Here is a 19,895-nt window from a genome sequence, read left to right as displayed (position 1 = left end):
AGGAATAGTCACATTTGGCTTTTTGGAAGAAAATTTAGCTCTGGGGGCATGCCGCATTTAGGAAGCCCCTATGGTGCCAGGACAGCAAAAAAAAAAAAAAAAAACCACATGGCATACTATTTTGGAAACTAGACCCCTCGGGGAACGTAACAAGGGGTTAAGTGAACCTTTATACCCCACAAGTGTTTCATCACTTTTGCATATGTAAAAAATAAAAATATTTTTTTACCTAAAATGCTTGTTTTCCCAAAAATGTTACATTTTTAAAAACGGTAAAAGCAGAAAATACCCCCCAAAATTTGTAACACAATTTCTCCCGAGTACGGCGATACCCCATATGTGACCCTAAACTGTTGCCTTGAAATACGACAGGGCTCCAAAGTGAGAGCGCCATGCCCATTTGAGGCCTATATTAGGGACTTGCATAGGGGTGGACATAGGGGTATTCTACTCCAGTGATTCCCAAACAGGGTGCCTCCAGCTGTTGTAAAACTCCCAGCATGCATGGACAGTCAGTGGCTGTCTAGTAATACTGGGAGTAGTTGTCTTGCAACAGCTGGAGGCTCCATTTTGGAAACAGTGGCGTACCAGACGTTTTTCATTTTTATTGGGGAGGGGGGCTGTGTAGGGGTATGTGTATATGTAGTGTTTTTAACTTTTTATTTTATTTTGTGTTAGTGTAGTGTAGTGTTTTTAGGGTACAGTCACACGGACGGGGGTTCACAGTAGTTTCTCGCTGGCAGTTTGAGCTGCAGAAAATTTGCCGCAGCTCAAACTTGCAGCCGGATACTTACTGTAAACCTCCGCCCATGTGAGTGTACCCTGTACATTCACATGGGGGGTAGAAATATCCAGCTGCTGCAAAACTACAACTCCCAGCATGCGCTGACAGACTGTACATGCTGAGAGTTTTTTGTTTTGCAACAGCTGTAGGCACTCTGGTTATGTATCACTGAGTTTGTGACCTAGCTCAGTGTTTCACAACCAGTGTGCCTCCAGCTGTTGCAAAACTACAACTCCCAGTATGTACGGTGCATGCTGTGAGTTGTAGTTTGCAACAGCTGGAGGCACACCCGTCGTGAAACACTGAGTTAGGTAAAAAAAAAACTTTAAAAAAAAAACGTTTCACAACCAGTGTGCCTTCAGCTGTTGCAAAACTACAACTCTCAACAGTCACCGACAGCCAACGGGCATGCTGGGAGTTGTAGTTATGCAACCAGCAGATGCACCACTACAACTCCCAGCATGCACTTTAGCTGTTTGTGCAAGCTGGGAGTTGTAGTTATACAACAGCTGAAGGTACACTTTTCCATAGAAAAAATGTGCCTCCAGCTGTTGCAAAACTACATAAGGGCATGCTGGGAGTTGTGGTGGTTTGCCTCCTGCTGTTGCATAACTACAGCTCCCAGCATGCCCTTTTTGCATGCTGGGAGCTGTTGCTAAGCAACAGCAGAGGTTGTCACTCAGCTCCAACTGCTGATCCACGCCGCCGCTCCTGGGGCCCCGATCCCAACAGGGACGCCGGGGATCGGGGTCCCCAGCTGCCGGGGTCCTCTTCCCGCACCCGATCACGTCAGAGACAGCCCCGAACAGCCAGTAATTCCGGGTCACCAGGTCACTGGAGACCCGATTGACCTGGAATCCGCCGTAGATCACTGGGCTGAATTGTCCAGCGATCTGCGGCCATCGCCGACATGGGGGGTCATCATGACCCCCCTGGGTGATATGCCGCGATGCCCGCTGAACGACTTCAGCAGGCATCCGGCTCCGGTCCCCAACTAGCTAGCGGTGAGGACCGGAATTCCCACAGGCGTATGGATACGCCCTGCGTCCTTAAGGTCCCGGAATGCAGGGCGCATCCATACTGAAGAGGTTAATCGTATGGACCTACAGAATAAAGAGAATGTGTCATTTTTACCGAAAAATTTACTGGGTAGAAACAGAAGCCCCCAAAAGTTACAAAATAGAATTTTTTTTTCAATTTTGTGTCACAATGATTTTATTTCCGTTTCAACGTAGATTTTTGGGTAAAATCACTGATGTCATTACAAAGTAGAATTGGTGGTGCAAAAAATAAGCCATCAAATGGAATTTTAGGTGCAAAATTTAAAGAGTTATGATTTCTTAAAGGTAAGGAGGAAAAAATAAAAGTGCAAAAACGGAAATAAAAACTGGTCCTTAACCCCTTAAGGACCAAGGGTGTACAGGTACGCCCTTGGTCCTGCTCTCCTGATATAACGCGGGGTTACACAGTAACCCCGCCTCATATCACGGCGTGCCCGGCGTCATAGTGAAGCCGGGACCCTCCTCTAATAGCGCGCAGCGCCAATCACGGCGCTGCGCGCTATTAACCCTTTAGCCGCGGGCTCAGAGCTGAGCCGTGCGGCTAAAAGCGAAACGGAAAGTGGCCGGCTAGCTCAGTCGTGCTGTTCGGGATAGCCGCGGCTAATCGCGGCATCCCGAACAGCTGACAGGACAGCGGGAGGGCCCCTACCTGCCTCCTCGCTGTCCGATCGCCGAATGACTGCTCAGTGCCTGAGATCATGCGGCAGAATCGTTGATCACTGGTTTCTTATGAGAAACCAGTGATCAATGATGAAGATCAGTATGTGCAGTGTTATAGGTCCCTATGGGACCTATAACACTGCAAAAAAAAAGTGAAAAAAAGGTGAATAAAGATCATTTAAGTCCTCCCCTATTAAAAGTTTGAATCACCCCCCTTTTCCAATAAAAAAAAATACAGTATAAATAAAAATAAAAATAAACATATATGGTATCACCATGTGCGGAAATGTCCGAATTATAAAAATATATAATTAATTAAACCGCTCGGTCAATGGCGTGCGCGCAAAAAAATTCCAAAGTCCAAAATAGTGCATTTTTGGTCACTTTTTATATAATTTAAAAATGAATAAAAAGCGATCAATAAGTCCTATCAATGCAAAAATGGTACCGTTAAAAACTTCGGATCACGGCGCAAAAAATTAGCCCTCATACTGCCCCATACACGGAAAAATAAAAAGTTATAGGGGTCAGAAGATGACAATTTTAAACGTATTAATTTTCCTGCATGTAGTTATGATTTTTTCCAGAAGTCCGACAAAATCAAACCTATATAAGTAGGGTATCATTTTAATCGTATGGACCTACAGAATAAAGATAAGGTGTCATTTTTACCGAAAAATGTACTACGTAGAAACGGAAGCCCCCAAAAGTCACAAAACGGCATTTTTTTTTTCAATTTAGTCCCACAATGATTTTTTTTTCTGTTTCACCGTAGATTTTTGGGCAAAATGACTGACGTCATTACAAAGTAGTATTGGTGGCGCAAAAAATAAGCCATCATATGGATTGTTAGGTGCTTTATGTACTTTTGACTGTCCTTTTACAGTATCTAGGCCCTTGACAGATTAACAGGTACAAAATAGTACATTACTTAGATGTAGGTATGTGGTATGCACTTATGAGGGCAGAAAAATGCACTACAGTACACTTAAAAAAGTATCTGAGTACAACACTAGCCGGTGAGTACTTTTGCCTGGACTTTCACAGTATCTAGGCCCTTGAAATTTTAACATGTACAAAATATTACACAACTTAGATGTACGTATGTGGTATGCACTTATGAGGGCAGAAAAATGCGGTACAGTATGCTTAAAAAAACATATTTTAGTTAACCCCTTAAGGACGCAGGACGTAAATGTACGTCCTGGTGCGGTGGTACTTAACGCACCAGGACGTACATTTACGTCCTAAGCATAACCGCGGGCATCGGAGCGATGCCCGTGTCATGAGCGGCTGATCCCGGCTCCTGATCGCAGCCAGGGACCCGCCGGCAATGGCCGACGCCCGCGATCTCGCGGGCGTCCGCCATTAACCCCTCAGGTGCCGGGATCAATACAGATCCCGGCATCTGCGGCAGTGCGCGATTTGAATGAATGATCGGATCGCCCGCAGCGCTGCTGCGGGGATCCGATCATTCATAACGCCGCACGGAGGTCCCCTCTCCTTCCTCCGTGCGGCTCCCGGCGTCTCCTGCTCTGGTCTGTGATCGAGCAGACCAGAGCAGAAGATGACCGAAAACACTGATCTGTTCTATGTCCTATACATAGAACAGATCAGTATTAGCAATCATGGTATTGCTATGAATAGTCCCCTATGGGGACTATTCAAGTGTAAAAAAAAATGTTAAAAAATGTAAAAGTAAAAAAAAAGTGAAAAATCCCCTCCCCCAATAAAAAAGTAAAATGTCCGTTTTTTCCTATTTTACCCCCAAAAAGCGTAATTTTTTTTATAAACATATTTGGTATTGCCGCATGCGTAAATGTCCGAACTATTAAAATAAAATGTTAATGATCCCGTACGGTTAACGGCGTGAACGAAAAAAAAAAAAAAGTCCAAAATTCCTACTTTTTTAATACATTTTATTTTAAAAAAATTATAAAAAATGTATTAAAAGTTTTTTATATGCAAATGTGGTATCAAAAAAAGTACAGATCATGACGCAAAAAATGAGCCCCCATACCGCCGCTTATACGGAAAAATAAAAAAGTTATAGGTCATCAAAATAAAGGGATTATAAACGTACTAATTTGGTTAAAAAGTTTGTGATTTTTTTTAAGCGCAACAATAATATAAAAGTATGTAATAATGGGTATCATTTTAATTGTATTGTCATTTTTACCATAAATTGTACGGCGTGAAAACGAAACCTTCCAAAATTAGCAAAATTGCGTTTTTCGTTTTAATTTCCCCACAAAAATAGTGTTTTTGGGTTGCGCCATACATTTTCTGATATAATGAGTGATGTCATTACAAAGGACAACTGGTCGCGCAAAAAACAAGCCCTCATACTAGTCTGTGGATGAAAATATAAAAGAGTTATGATTTTTAGAAGGCGAGGAGGAAAAAATGAAAACGTAAAAATTAAATTGTCTGAGTCCTTAAGGCCAAAATGGGCTGAGTCCTTAAGGGGTTAAACACCAGCCAGTGATTACTTTTTCCTGGACTTTCATAGTATGTAGGCCCTTGACAGATTAACAGGTACAAAATAGTACACTACTTAGATGTACACATGTGGTATGCACTTATGAGGGCAGAAAAATGCGGTACAGTGCGCTTAATAAACGTGTTGGAGTAAAACATCAGCCGGTGATTACTTTTGGCTGTCCTTTCATAGTATCTAGGCCCTTGTCGGATTAACAGGTACAAAATAGTACACTACTTAGATGTTCGTATGTGGCATGCACTTATGAGGGCAGAGAAATGCGGTACAGAACGCTTAAAAAAAGTATTTTAGTAAAACACCAGCCGGTGATTACTTTTGCCTGGACTTTCACAGTAGCTAGGCCCTTGACAGATTAACAGGTACAAAATAGTACACTACTTAGATGTATGGACGTGGTATGCATTTATGAGGGCAGAAAAATTTGCTACAGTATGCTTAATAAACGTATTGGAGTAAAACTCCAGCTGGTGATTGATTTTGGTTGTCCTTTGACAGTATCTAGGCCCTTGACAGATTAACAGATACAAAAATAGTACACTACTTAGATGTTCGTATGTGGTATGCACTTATGAGGGCCGAAACATTTGCTACAGTAGGCTTAATAAAAAGTATTTTAATAAAACACCAGCCAGTGATTACTTTTGCCTGGACTTTTACAGTATCTAGGCCCTTGACAGATTAACAGGTACAAAATAGTACACTGCTTAGATGTATGTATGTGGTATGCACTTATGAGGGCAGAAATATGTGCTACAGTACTCTTAATAAATGTAGCGGAGTAAAACACCAGCTGGTGATTACTTTTGGCTGCCCTTTCACAGTATGTAGGCCCTTGACAGACTAACAGGTACAAAATAGTACACCATTTAGATTTAGGCATGTGTTATGCACGTATGAGGGCAAAAAAATGCGCTATAGTATGCAAAAAAAATAAAAAATTTGCCCACAACACCAGCAGTACACAACAGTGCTGCAAACACTGTGTACTAAACCCAAAATTGCAAAAAGACTCTCTCTCAAAGACTATTAGGAATGGACTGCTGGGCATGGATTATACCGTCTACAGACTAGTATAACCAGCAGACCAGTTGTTGTGGAACAAAGACACAGATTTGCCCTAAAAAATTATTTCTCCCTCCCTCAGAATTTTTCTGAAGCTGAGGGAACACATAGGTCTCGGCCCCTCTCTGTAATAAAATCTGTTCACAGTGACTGAGGGGTTAATCGCTGCAGTAAGAATACATTTCTGTGCAAAAACGCTGTGCTCTGTGTCCTGCAGAAGGCTGATGTGAATAAGAGGTGAAACGCTGCTGCAACAAGCTTTTCTGTGTAACACACACACACACACACCAATGTCCGTCCTATTACTCTGCAGTTTAATGAATGATATGACGAGCCAGAAACTGGATATATAGGGCTGTGACATCAAAGGGGTGACTGGCTGCTGATAGGCTGCATCCTGCATGTGATTCAGGGTCATCCCGCCTACTTCCCTTCCTGCCTTCCCAACATTCCTTGCCCCATGTACTGACATGTGGATCCAGCATTTTAGATGCCCTGGAGCCTGGACTGCAGTAAATAGAGTTTAATGAAGCCATTCGAGCGATAGAATCGCGGCGATATTCGCATTCATTGCAAATCAAATTTTTCATAAAATTCGTAATGAATTCGAGTTCGTCAGCTTCAATTTTCTCATCTCTAATTGAATACTACAGCGGAAATTCTTTTCTTTTTTTAACCCTTTAAGGACCGGGGGTTTTTCCGTTTTTTGCCTTTTCGTTTTTTGCTCCTTGCCTTTAAAAAATCATAACTCATTCAATTTTGCACCTAAAAATCCATATGATGGTTTATTTTTTGCGCCACCAATTCTACTTTGTAATGACGTCAGTCATTTTGCCCAAAAATCTACGGTGAAACGAAAAAAAAATCATTGTGCGACAAAATTGAAAAAAAAAATGCCGTTTTGTGACTTTTGGGGGCTTCCTTTTCTGCATAGTACATTTTTCGGTAGAAATGACACCTTATCTTTATTCTGTAGGTCCATACAATTAAAATGATACCCTACTTATATAGGTTTGATTTTGTCGGACTTCTGGAAAAAATCATAACTACATGCAGGACAATTAATACGTTTAAAATTGTCATATTCTGACCCCTATAACTTTTTTATTTTTCCGTGTATGGGGCGGTATGAGGGCTCATTTTTTGCACCGTGATCTGAAGTTTTTAATGGTACCATTTTTGCATTGATAGGACTTATTGATTCATTTTTAAATGATATAAAAAGTGACCAAAAATGCACTATTTTGGACTTTGGAATTTTTTTGCGCGCACGCCATTGACTGAGCGGTTTAATTAATGATATATTTTTATAATTCGGACATTTCCGCACGCGGCGATACCATATATGTTTATTTTTATTTTTATTTACACTGTGTTTTTTTTTTATGGGAAAAGGGGGGTGATTCAAACTTTTAATAGGGGAGGAGTTAAACGATATTCATTCACTTTTTTTTCACTTTTTTTTGCAGTGTTATAGCTCCCATAGGGACCTATAACACTGCACACACTGATCTTCATCATTGATCACTGGTTTCTCATAGGAAACCAGTGATCGACGATTCTGCCGCATGACTGCTCATGCCTGGATCTCAGGCACTGAGCAGTCATTCGGCGATCGGACAGCGAGGAAGCAGGAAGGGGCCCTCCCGCTGTCCTGTAAGCTGTTCGGGATGCCGCGATTTCGCTGCGGCTATCCCGAACAGCCCATTGAGTTAACCGGCAGCTTTCACTTTCGGTTTTAGCCGCGCGGCTCAGCTCTGAGCGCGCGGCTAAAGGGTTAATAGCGCGCGGCGCCGCGATCGGCACTGCGAGCTATTAGCGGCGGGTCCCGGCTTCACTATGACGCCGGGCCCGCCGTGATATGATGCAGGGTTACCGTGTAACCCCGCGTTGTATCAGGAGAGCAGGACCAAGGACGTATCGGTGCGTCCTTGGTCCTTAAGGGGTTAAACACAGAGCAGTCTGCTGACATCATGAGCACAGTGCTCTCTGCTGACATCTCTGTCCATTTTAGGAACTGTCCAGAACAGCATATGTTTGCTATGGGGATTTCCTTTTACTCTGGACAGTTCCTAAAATGGACAGAGATGTCAGCAGAGAGCACTGTGCTCATGATGTCAACAGACAGCTCTGTGTTTCAAACGGAATAGAATTTACACTGTAATATTCAGCAGCTAATAAGTACAGGAAGGATTAAGATTTTTTAATGGAAGTAATTTACAAATCTGTTTACCTTTCTGGCATCAGTTGATTAAAAAAAAATACGTTTTTCACCGGAGTAGCCCTTTAATGTATATATTGCATGGATTATTTACAACTATATCACATCTGCAATTGTAATGTCACGAAAAGCTGCAAATCCACCTTTAGAACACATTCATATAAGGCAACCCTTTACCAAAAGGTTTAACTTGGTTCATGTAATTCTGTAGACCTCGCTTCTTTGTACTAGTCATGAAAAAATTAGAAATGAGCAGCACTGGCATGATCAAATTGGCAGGAAGCACATAATGCAAATGCCAACCACTGAAAGTCATTGCCTGCCGAGTATCTCCTGCTAGTACTGCTTGGCCTTTATGCTGTCATATCCAGCACAGGTTTCAGCTGTGACCTGGAACAGGACAATAAGTAACCTCCTAAATTGCAGGATTTAGATAAATATCTATCTATTTATCTAAACTATCATCTATGTAAGAATATAAATGGGTAAAATTACACTTTAACCATTTCACTCTGTTCTCCAGTCTTAAAGGGGTATTCCGCCCCTAGACATCTTATCCCCTATCCAAAGGATAGGGGATAAGATGTCAGATCGCCGGGGTCCCGCTGCTGGGGACCCCGGGGATAGCTGCTGCAGCACCCCGCTATCATTACTGCGCAGAGCGAGATGGCTCTACACGTAATGACGGGCAATACAAGTCTATGGGAAGGGGCGTGGTGGTCGCCACGCCCCCTGCCATAGACTTGCATTAAGGGGACGGCCCGTGATGTCATGAGGGGCGGAGCCATCACGTCACGCTGCTCCGGCCCCTGTATCGCCCGTCATTACGCACAGAGCGAACTCGCTCTGCGCAGTAATGATGGCAGGGTGCCGCAGCGGTGATCCCCAGGGTCCCCGGGCAGCGGGACCGCGGCGATCTAACATCTTATCCCCTATCCTTTGGATAGGGGATAAGATGACAGGGGCGGAATACCCCTTTAAGTTACAAAACATTTTACTCCAATGCACATTGATACATATGTAGCAATGCAATTTCACCAAGTTTTAACATTTAAAGGAATAGCATTCATGCCTTATGCCATATTTAACAAGCTCTTAAAGTTTTCAACATTTTTGTAAAGCTTCATGCACATGAGCATAGCTTCCTTTTGTACAAACAGGCCTGCCATAAAGGTGTATGAGCCTTCTACTGTTCCTCTACATGACTCTAATTTTATATTGAGGCTTCTTGTGGCTTTGTAAAGAGGTATCTGGGCAATGTCATTAATTGATCATTGCCCAAATACCTCATGACAAAGCCACAGCAGTGGTGAAACATTGAGGGGGCATTGGTTGGATTTTAATACTGCTGTGTGCATTACTCTCCTGTGGCAGAGGAACAGCATCTGCAGTGATATACCCCACCAGAAACATTTTACCAAATGTAAAGCTAGTACACCCCATTTAAGTACAGATTAGTGGTCATTTATTTTGAAGAAAGATACAGTACACCGCTTGTTTTTAAAGAGTGTGTATTTTTTCACAATTAATAAAATACCTCACCAGTGTTAGTGGTTGTGAAATAAGGGTTTTTTGACCACCTTTGGTTTGTTTATAGTAGATTTAGCCACCTCATCTTCACATTATTATTCACACTTATTATGAATCCTTCCTATGTGTGAGGCTGAGGCTGCTCTGTCTTGCGGTGAGACTGCCCCTTTCTGAGAATTATTGCCCTACACTTATCAGGTGGCTGTCAAAGTGTCACTAATACAACCCCCACCCAGTAGTTGGTAACAACAACTAAAGATAAAAAAAAAAAAAATGTGTAAAAAGTAGTTTGAGGGGGGCTTATGGGTTTCCTAGGCTTTTATGCCCAGGATACACTTTCTCTCAGGTGCCTGCCCTCCAATCTGACCTTTTCCTCTACTTAAGGCCTATAGACTGTGCAGCTCAGTCCTCGCCCCACCATTGCACTTCCAAAACCACTACCCACAAGGTGGGGACAGTGGACAGAGAAGATGTGGCCTTCACAGATCACAAGGTTCTGTTTTGGCCAGCTATGTACTTATGTAGAAAACTGGATACATCAACTGTGCTGTGGCTAGCCTTTCTTAGTAGTCTTTACACAAGGCTCGGGACCTTTATCTCTGTCCTACCTTTTGTTGTCATGTGCACACTTATGGAGGCGATGAGAAGGAATTGATAGGACTCTCATATCATGTAGACATTAAACATTCTTTTGTATGAGGCCACCATTTTCGGAGGCTGATCATTTTCAAATCTTAGTCTTAAAATGTAATTACTCAATTCCTGGATACCAGTGTTACTGGAAGATTTTAGGGAACTGTAGATCTCCTTCCTGCAGTCATAGATAAACTATTTGTAACTAATCCATGTCTGCAGTTGTATAGGTAATAAAGATGCAAATTGATCTTTAGCTCACATTCATATAATGCAACATTTTCCAAAGTGTTACTTAAAAGAAAACTGTCAGCCAGGTCACCCACAATAAACCCAATATACTGAGTGATAGTGTGGGTGAACTGGAGTCTAACGAGGGGTCACTTACTTTACTGCGTGCCCTGGCTGGTGAGTTCTCCCCAGATAAAAGGTAATTTTGTCATCTCTGTACTAGCGCTTTGAACACTGTCCCCTGGCGTCCATGTTTCTTTGGGTCCCGGAGGAAGTCCTAAGCCCCCCCCCCCCCATGGTTTTCATATTCATGTTCTGTACATGCCATTACCGGAGCACAGCATTCTATCTGCACGCATGCGCTTGAAGATTTTACGTAACTCTTATGTCCTGATGACCTGAGAGCTGTGTGTCCCCGGAGAGTGCTCTGCGCAGTGTAACTGCGCATGTGCTGGGCTCTCGCTACTCCGGACTTCCATAGTGAGGGGCCCGGCACATGCGCAATTACACTGCACAGAGCGCTCTCAGGGAACGCACAGCTCTCACGTCATCAGGACGTAAGAGCTACGTTAAATCTTCAAGCACATGCACTCTGCAGACAGAGTGCTGTGCTCCAGTGATGGCATGTAAAGAACATGAATATGCAAACCACGGGGGTGAGCTTAGGCCCCTTCCTCCGGGACCCAAAGAAACATGGATGCTGGGGGACTGCCTGTAAAGCGCAAGTACAGAGAGGACAAAAATAACTTTATCGGGGGAGAACTCAGCAGCCAGGGCACACAGTAAAGTAAGTGACCCCTCGTTGGACTCCAGTTCACCCACACTATCACCCAGTATATGAGTTTAGTGTGGGTGAACTGGCTGACAGTTTTCCTTTAAATTCTGTAGACCCACCTATAATCCTCTTTGCACTAGTTATTACAATGGGAGAAATAAGCAGCACTGGCATTAGCGAGTTGACAGGCAGCACATAATGCAACCACCAACCGCTGCAAGTCACTGCCTGCCAACTAGCTAATGCTATGGGTTTTTGAGAGTCTCCTATCTCCTACAACCTGCTCTGCCTATGAACACCTTACAGGGTTGCACCAGTTACTTAGTGGAGGATTGCTCTATGCTTCTGTGGCTCCTCATTTCTGCATTGCCTTCCACAAATCTTAACTACTACTGACTACAAGCATTCACTATACATTTTGCATAATATGCTGCACACTACAGTAGTACAGCATTTTATCCACAGAGTGTCCAAGTCCATATTATTGGAATGCTATGTGTTTACATCACTCAATATAAATTGCAATAACTGTATAACGGTAACTTCTAATAACAGGTTGCTGGATACCTGCAAATGTTAACTCTTAAAATGTTTCAGTATAGTATACAGGATGTGTACCACCAACATGATTTGAGGCATGCTACTCTTTTTCCACTGTTTTCCACTGGCAGCTTTAAAGGGGTACTCCGGCCCTAATACATCTTATGCGCTATCCAAAGAATAGGGGATAAGATGTCTGATCGCGGGGGCAATCTGTCATTCCGCACCCACCTTTGTGACGGCCGGCATGCCCCCTCCCATAGACTTGCATTGAGGGGCGGGGCATGATGTCACATGGGGGAGGAGCCTTGATGGCATGAAACTCTAACCCCATGGTCGTTACGCTTCACACTCGGAGCCTCCAGTGCTGCGGAGAGCTCACAAAGGTGGGTGTGGAATGACAGATTGCGGGGTACCCAGCGGCGGGACCCCCGCAATCAAACATCTTATCCCCTATCCTTTGGATAGGGAATAAGATGTTTTAGGGCTGGAGTACCCTTTAAAGAAACCTACTGCTTTGCAACATACACAGGAGCTTTGCTCCTTGCTGCAATCTTCTCTACTTCTTCACTGCACCTTAAATGCCCTACAATTGCTCCCTTCTTACTCAGCATGTCAGGGTGTAATTCTTATCATTGAGGCTCTGATGTAGGATTCATCCATCTGCCAGGAAAACATGTCTTCCATTGGTCAATTATATCAACTCGATCTGGCAGCTCATCAACCATTGTCAACTCAGAAGGCAAAACAGGCACCCAAAACAGGAAAGGACACACAAGAACAGCAATAGGGACTGAAGCAAAGGGATACATAACAAAAAAAAAACTAAATGGGATATTGGAACTCCTATGCAAATGTCTCACTGAAGCTCACTTTCCTTTGCAAATGCACATCTCTTCTGCCTACTTCAGGGATAATAGTTCAGAGCAGTGGCGTACCAAGGGGGGGGGGGCCTGCCCCGGGTGCCACTCTCAAGGGGGGTGCCAGGGGCGGACTGACCCGCCGCCGCTGCTGAGGTCCGGGACACTCGTCCCAGATCCCCAGCAGTAAGCGCTACATTCTACTGTTTGCGCGATACACGCACATACAGGAGAAGGCGTCCCCTCTGTGTGAGCCGCATCTGCAGCTACACACAGGACACGTGACCTCTGCCCCCAGGCAGCACGCAGTACAGGCGCCGGTGACGTCACTCATCCGGCGCCTGTACTGTGGAGGTGAGAAGACGCGGGCCCTGCAGCTGAGGAGATCACTGCGTGGGATATCAGGTGAGCATTCTTTTTTTTTTTGCTCTGCATATACCTACAGGGAAGGGGGGGTGCTCTGCATTTACTTATAGGGAAGGGGGGAGAGGGGGGTGCTCTGCATTTACCTATAGGGAAGGGGGGAGAGGGGCGGTGCTCTGCATTTACCTATAGGGAAGGGGGGAAGAGGGGGTGCTCTGCATTTACCTATAGGGAAGGGGGAGAGGGAGGGGGTGCTCTGCATTTAACTATAGGGAAGGGGGGGAGAGGGGGGTGCTCTGCATTTACCTATAGGGAAGGGGGGGGAGAGGGGGGGTGCTCTGCATTTACCTATAGGGAAGAGGGGGGGGTGCTCTGCATTTACCTATAGGGAGGGGGGGTGCCCTGCATATACCTATAGGGAAGGGGGGAGAGGGGGGGTGCTCTGCATTTACCTATAGGGAAGGGGGAGGGGGGGTGCTCTGCATTTACCTATAGGGGAGAGGGGGGGTGCTCTGTATTTACCTATAGGGAAGGGGGGAGGGGGGTGCTCTGCATATACCTATAGGGAAGGGGGAGAGGGGGGGTGCTCTGCATATACCTGGGGCAGGGCGGTATGACCATATATGTGTATCACGGTATTTTTTTAACTTACGGCGGTTCCATGGTATATAACGGTATTCCCCCCCCAAAATCATGTGACCCGCCAGCGCTGTTCTGCCCCCCCCCGCCCCTATCATGTGACCCGCGTGCACTGTTCTGCTCCCCCCAATTAATGATCAGCCCAGCGGGGTACTACTCACATATGTCAAGCATTGCCCTCCTCCTCTTTGTTGGGGGCCGCCGGCGATGGAACTCACTGTACGCCAGTGGTCTCCAACCTGTGGACCTCCAGTTGTTGCAAAACTACAACTCCCAGCATGCCCGGACAGCCAACGGCTGTCCGGGCATGCTGGGAGTTGTAGTTTTGCAACAGCTGGTGGTCCGCAGGTTTGAGACCACTGCTGTACGCTGTATACCTATGCCCGGGCTGCGAAAGATACAAAAAATAAACTTTTAACTCACCCACGTCGGCCGCACGCTGGGGATGGGAACGCCGGACAGCCGTCAACCTATCACCGGCCAAAGCGATGCCCCGCCCCTACCAGTGATAGGCTGAGCCCACTGTCATGTAAGAAGCCGGCTTCATACATGAAAGTGGACTCAGCCTATCACTGGCCAGGGCGGGGCATTGCTCTGGCCGGTGATAGGCTGATGGCTGTCCGGCGTTCCTGTCCCCAGCGTGTGGCCGACGTGGATGAGTTAAGTTTATTTTCTGTATCTTTTGCAGCCCGGGCACAGGTATACAGCGTACAGCAGTGGTCTCAAACCTGCGGACCTCCAGCGGTTGCAAAACTACAACTCCCAGCATGCCCGGAAAGTCGTTGGCTGTCCGGGCATGCTGGGAGTTGTAGTTTTGCAACAATTGGAGGTCCGCAGGTTGGAGACCACGGGTGTACAGAGAGTTCCATCGCCGGCTGTTCGGGCATGCTGGGAGTTGTAGTTTTGCAACATCTGGAGGTCTGCAGGTTGGAGACCCCTGACGTACAGTATAGAGTTCCAGCACCCGGCGGCCCCCAACAAAGACATATGTGAGTAGTACCCAGCTGGGCTGATCATTAATTGGGGGGGGCAGAACAGTGCTGGTGGGTAACATAGGATTAGTTCCCCGATGTGGGGACAGCGCTGTGCTAGGCTGATAATACATTCCCGAGGGGGAGGGGCCCAACCGATATTGTGGTATGGGGGAAAATCCATATCGTGCAGCCCAAAAAATGTGGTATTCGGTATGAACCGGTATACTGCCCAGCCCTACATATACCTATGGGAAAGAGGGGTGGTGTAGCTCTGCATATACCTATGGGAAAGAGGGGGGGGGTAGTTCTGCATATACCTATGGGAAAGAGGGGGGTGTAGCTCTGCATATACCTATGGGGAAGAGGGGGTGGGGGGTTTAGCTCTGCATATACTTATGGGAAAGAGGGGGGGGTAACTCTGCATATACCTATGGGAAAGGGGGGGGTAGCGTAGCTCTGCATATACCTATGGGAAAGAGAGGGGGGTAACTCTGCATATACCTATGGGAAAGAGGGGGGGGGTGTAACTCTGCATATACCTATGGGAAAGAGGGGGTTACCTGGCTACCTACCTGCCCTTTTACTGTGCAGGACACCAAGGAGGGCATTATTACAGTTTGTGGGCCTATAGATGGGAAGATTGTGTAGAGGAGGGGAGGGCACTGAAAATATGCAGAGTCTGACATGTTTTTCCTGCAGATGTTAAGAGATCCACATGGAGGTCTTATCCGGACGGAGAAGAAAAGGAAAGAGGACGCTGATCAGAAAATATGTAATTGTGAGTCCCAAAATGTAACTGTAATCGCTTATATGGTATATACATCCTGTGTGCAACTGATATCTACCGCCATATGGTCCTGTATATAATCACTTATATTGTATACAGATTCTTTATAGTATACTGGTCTGTATATAGTGGTTTTATACAGTATGGCGGTATTATCCAGTTATTGTGCGGTGGTATATATTTACTCCTTGTATACCAGTATTATTGGTCATAGAAATTTACCTACGTTAAAGTGTTTCTTACATATATACATTTTAGTTTATTGTGTGTGGGATTTGGGTGGAATAGGAGTGTGGCAGAAGATTGACGAGCTGCAGAGCCAAGCAGGGGCCCTTACTTTTTTTTTGGTCCGGGGGCCCCGAGTGTTGTCAGTCTGCTCCTGGGGGGAGGGGAGAGAGGGGGTGTAATTAAGGGGGGGGTGCGTGTGTGTGTGGGGGGGGGTGCCAAACAAAGGGTCCGCCCCGGGTGCCAAATGCTCTAGGAACGTCCCCTGGTTCAGAGGAAGACCTGCCTGCTCAGCCAAACACTGGTCAAGATGACTGAGCAGGCAGGAACTCTCGTCTTGAAAGCAGGCAGAAGAGATGACCATTGGGGGATTAGAAGGAGCCAAACAGATGCTCAACAGCTCAACATTACATAATACCCTAGGGGTACATTCACACATACCAAAGACACTGTGTATCTGCTGCTGTGTTCACTCATTTAGTTACATTGATTTACACAGCAGCAAATCTGCAACAGAGATATTACTTGTAAATGTATCCTAAGGGTGCATAGTCACATGTTGTCATTTTCACGTGAATTATGTGTTGGAGCTGATTTTTTCCACAGCAGATTTGAAAAAATAGAGAAGTGAATTCACTTCTTTGATGCAGAATCATTGAATGGGGCTAAATCTGTTATTGAAGTATATATTCAATGTATCAATCCAAAGGCATTTCTCTGGTTTCTGCTGCAGATTTCACAATGGGTTTTTCCAATGTGCTCCCCACATTATTTAGATTAGTGACTGCTTTATTTGTAATTTAGAAATTGGATTAAAATAGAAAACATGAAATATGATCATTTATTCAAAAAGGTAAGAAAAGGTTCCTACATAATGGCCATGGCCCACTGAAACATGGTTACCACAAGCAGGAACCATTAAAAAAAATAAAGATTGTTACTGTACAGCAGCTACGCACCCTATGCCCAAATACTCATAAAAGTAAAGTCTCTGGATTACACCATATATTAGTAGGACGTTTAAACGTTGAAGTAATCCATTCAGAAGTAAGTTCATAATGAATTGTAGAGTAGCTAAAGTAAAGCCTCCTGTGGCTATATGCATGCTTTCATGCCAACCTCTCAGTTATCATCATTACCATTCACTGTAGTCCTGGAAACACTATATATGTATGCCTCAGACTGGATCCAATGGCAGCAATGACAGACTTCAACAATATGTACAAGGAGATAGTACAGATGGTGTAGTATCTCATATGTTAAGTGATAATGAGCTAATTTATCATATTCACAAGATAAGCATTGATCAATAATAAAGCATGACAAACAGTCTCACACAATGGTCTTACCAGTTGTGGCTTCTTTTGGGGAAGCATTTCACTTGTTGGTTGTCTTTCCAATCAATCTTATTTAAAGAGGCTTTCCAGGAATAATATTAATTAATATTGATGGTCTTTCCCATATATATTGGATTCCTAGCACTCCCTCTGATCAGGTGATTATAGGGGTCTTGGCGCTCAGGGAATGCTGGGTCCTCCTTATTGTTTACAGGCACTGTTCTCTTCATCTTGTGGTGGCTGTGCCTGGTACTAAATCTCTCTACAGCTCTTTTATTTTTACTAAATAGGATTCAGCTGCAGTACCAGGTACAGCCACTACAAAATATATGGCATTGTGACTTTTATGCAAACTATGAAGAGGCTGCAACACTCATCTAAACTGATCTGCGAGGGGTAGAAGAGTCAGACCCCACTCATCTGTTATTGATGGCAAATGTCAATCGATTAGAGAGGGGTTGCCTCTGATAATTCACACTGCCATCTAATTCAGGGCAGGGCCGGTTCTGCCTGTAGGCAAAATAGGCAGCCAGCTAGAGAGCCCTCTTGATGGGGGTGCCTCTCTGCCCTCTGCAAAAAAGTTAGTAGCCAGCCAGCATCCAAAGCACCCACCGCTCTTCCGAAGCACCCGCCAAGCCAGCACCACCTTCGCACGACACCCCCCCAATACCATAATAATCTGCATTTTTCAGCCTGCTGGTAGAGCGTAGTGCCACCACTGAGGCCAGACAGGCAGGTGACATCCTGACATTGCGCACAACTCCACACATCCGCCCCATGAGGAGGAGGTTCGTTACAGTGTGTCACCCCAGTAGTAAGGTCCAAAGAGCCAATGGGCGGGGTCAAGGGTCCGCAAAATTAGCTTTCGCCTAGAGTGACAAAAATCCTTGCACCAGCCCTGGTTCAGGGGTCATTCGGTATCGAACAACTGGGTTGACTAAACCCTTTGCACAACAAGATTCCATTGACTTTAATGGGGTCCATTGTTTGTCCCGTATTTAAGAGGAGTTGAGCAGAGAAAAAAAATTATCGCACATGCAGTATTTTTTCCTCTGCTTAACTCCAGTCCTTTCAATGGGTTATGTAAGGAACGCTCTTCAGCAGAGCTTAACCTAGCCTGATTATTGTAGCAAACATGGGCAGTTTTGAATTGTTTCACAGACACCTATTTTGCCGTGTTAAAGGAAAAAAAAAAACAGCCCCACACCTGTCCTCAGGTTGTGTATAGTATTGCAGCTCAGTTCTATTAAAGTAAATATAAAACTAAAAAAAAAAAATTGTGACATCTTATGTTTTGTTGATAACCAAATCTTTCAGAATCAAAGAGGTTTAGTATATCTACATTCTAAAACATACAACTAGATTTTTTAGGTAGTTTTTTAATAAAATTGACTTTAGTGTGTGGTTGCCTTATTGGAAGTGTAATATCTGTCCAGGACTCATATTGATGCTATAGGTACATAGTGTTGTGAGCAAAGAGAAGGAATTTGAAAAGAGAAGGTAATTGAAAAACCTTTTTACCTGGCTTCCTATACAAAAGTGACAGCTATAACACATCAGCTCTCATTAAGCAGTCTTGTTGCAGCTGTATCTTGGCTCTTCTCTGCTAGGTATACAGCCTGACATTTCTTCCCCCTCCAAGATATAAACTGTCACTGCCACCACCACAACTGTCACTGCCCCAACTGTCAGCGTCACCATCCCCAGTGTTACTGCCACTACCTGAACTGTCACTGCCACTGCTTCAGCTGTGAATGCCACCAACCTTATTGTCACAGCCCCCACCCCAACTGTCACTGGCACAAGTATCATTGCCACTGTACAAACTTTCACCTTCACCACCCCAATTGTCACCACCACTGCTCAAACTGTCACTGCAACTACCCCAACTATCACAGCCACCACTCATTTTGTCATCACAAACAACCCAACTGTCCATTACTCAACTATCACCGTCACTATCACCGTCACTGCCCAAAGTGCCACTGCCACTGCCTCAACTCTCACCTTCACCAACCCAACTGTCACCTCCACCTCTTTAACTGTCATCCCAACTGCCCAAACTGTCACTGCCTTCACGCCAACTGTCACTATAACTAGAGATGAGCGAACTTTTCAAAAATTTGATTCGTCCGATTCGCCAAATTTTCCGAAAAAGTTTGTTTCGATCCGAATTTGTTTGCGGCGAATCAATATTAAAAAAGGCTATTTATAGCCTACATACAGCCTCTATAGGGGTATAGAACACTTTGCTGTGTCCTAAAACGCATATGGAGTGTGCTGGGGTAGTGAAATTATATTGTTATTCAGAATAGAATGCAGATTACCGGCATCACTCTTAGAATCACTGCCGCACAGCAGCACAATGACAGAGCCTGGTGGTGGCATCAGTGTCAGGAGACCATATAGTGGCTGAATGGCACAGCGTAAAGGTGTTGGCAGATGAGGACACCATATAGTGGGTGAATGGCACAGCTTGGAGGTGTTGGCAGCATGAGGACACCATATAGTGGCTGAATGGCACAGCGTGGAGGTGTTGGCAGCATGAGGACACCATATAGTGGCTGAATGGCACAGCGTGGAGGTGTTGGCAGCATGAGGACACCATATAGTGGCTGAATGGCACAGCGTGGAGGTGTTGGCAGCATGAGGACACCATATAGTGGCTGAATGGCACAGCGTGGAGTTGGTTGTTGCACGAGTACACTAC

At 44.9% G+C, this 19,895-nt stretch overlaps 1 long non-coding RNA gene across 1 annotated transcript in view; it reads right to left on the bottom strand.

Annotated features, from left to right (window-relative positions):
- Window positions 1–19,019, bottom strand: part of LOC130290639 (uncharacterized) — a 70,220-nt gene extending 51,201 nt beyond the window's left edge. Inside the window, exon 1 of the long non-coding RNA XR_008847648.1 lies at window positions 18,707–19,019. This is a non-coding gene — a long non-coding RNA (uncharacterized LOC130290639). The remainder of the gene's footprint in view (window positions 1–18,706) is intronic.
- Window positions 19,020–19,895: the final 876 nt, after the last annotated feature.

The sequence above is a fragment of the Hyla sarda genome, chromosome 1 (genome assembly GCF_029499605.1).
Source record: "Hyla sarda isolate aHylSar1 chromosome 1, aHylSar1.hap1, whole genome shotgun sequence".
In the NCBI taxonomy this organism is placed as follows: Eukaryota; Metazoa; Chordata; class Amphibia; order Anura; family Hylidae; genus Hyla; species Hyla sarda.
The sequence above is the reverse complement of the archived record's forward strand: the minus strand, read 5'-3'. Positions and strand labels throughout refer to the sequence as shown.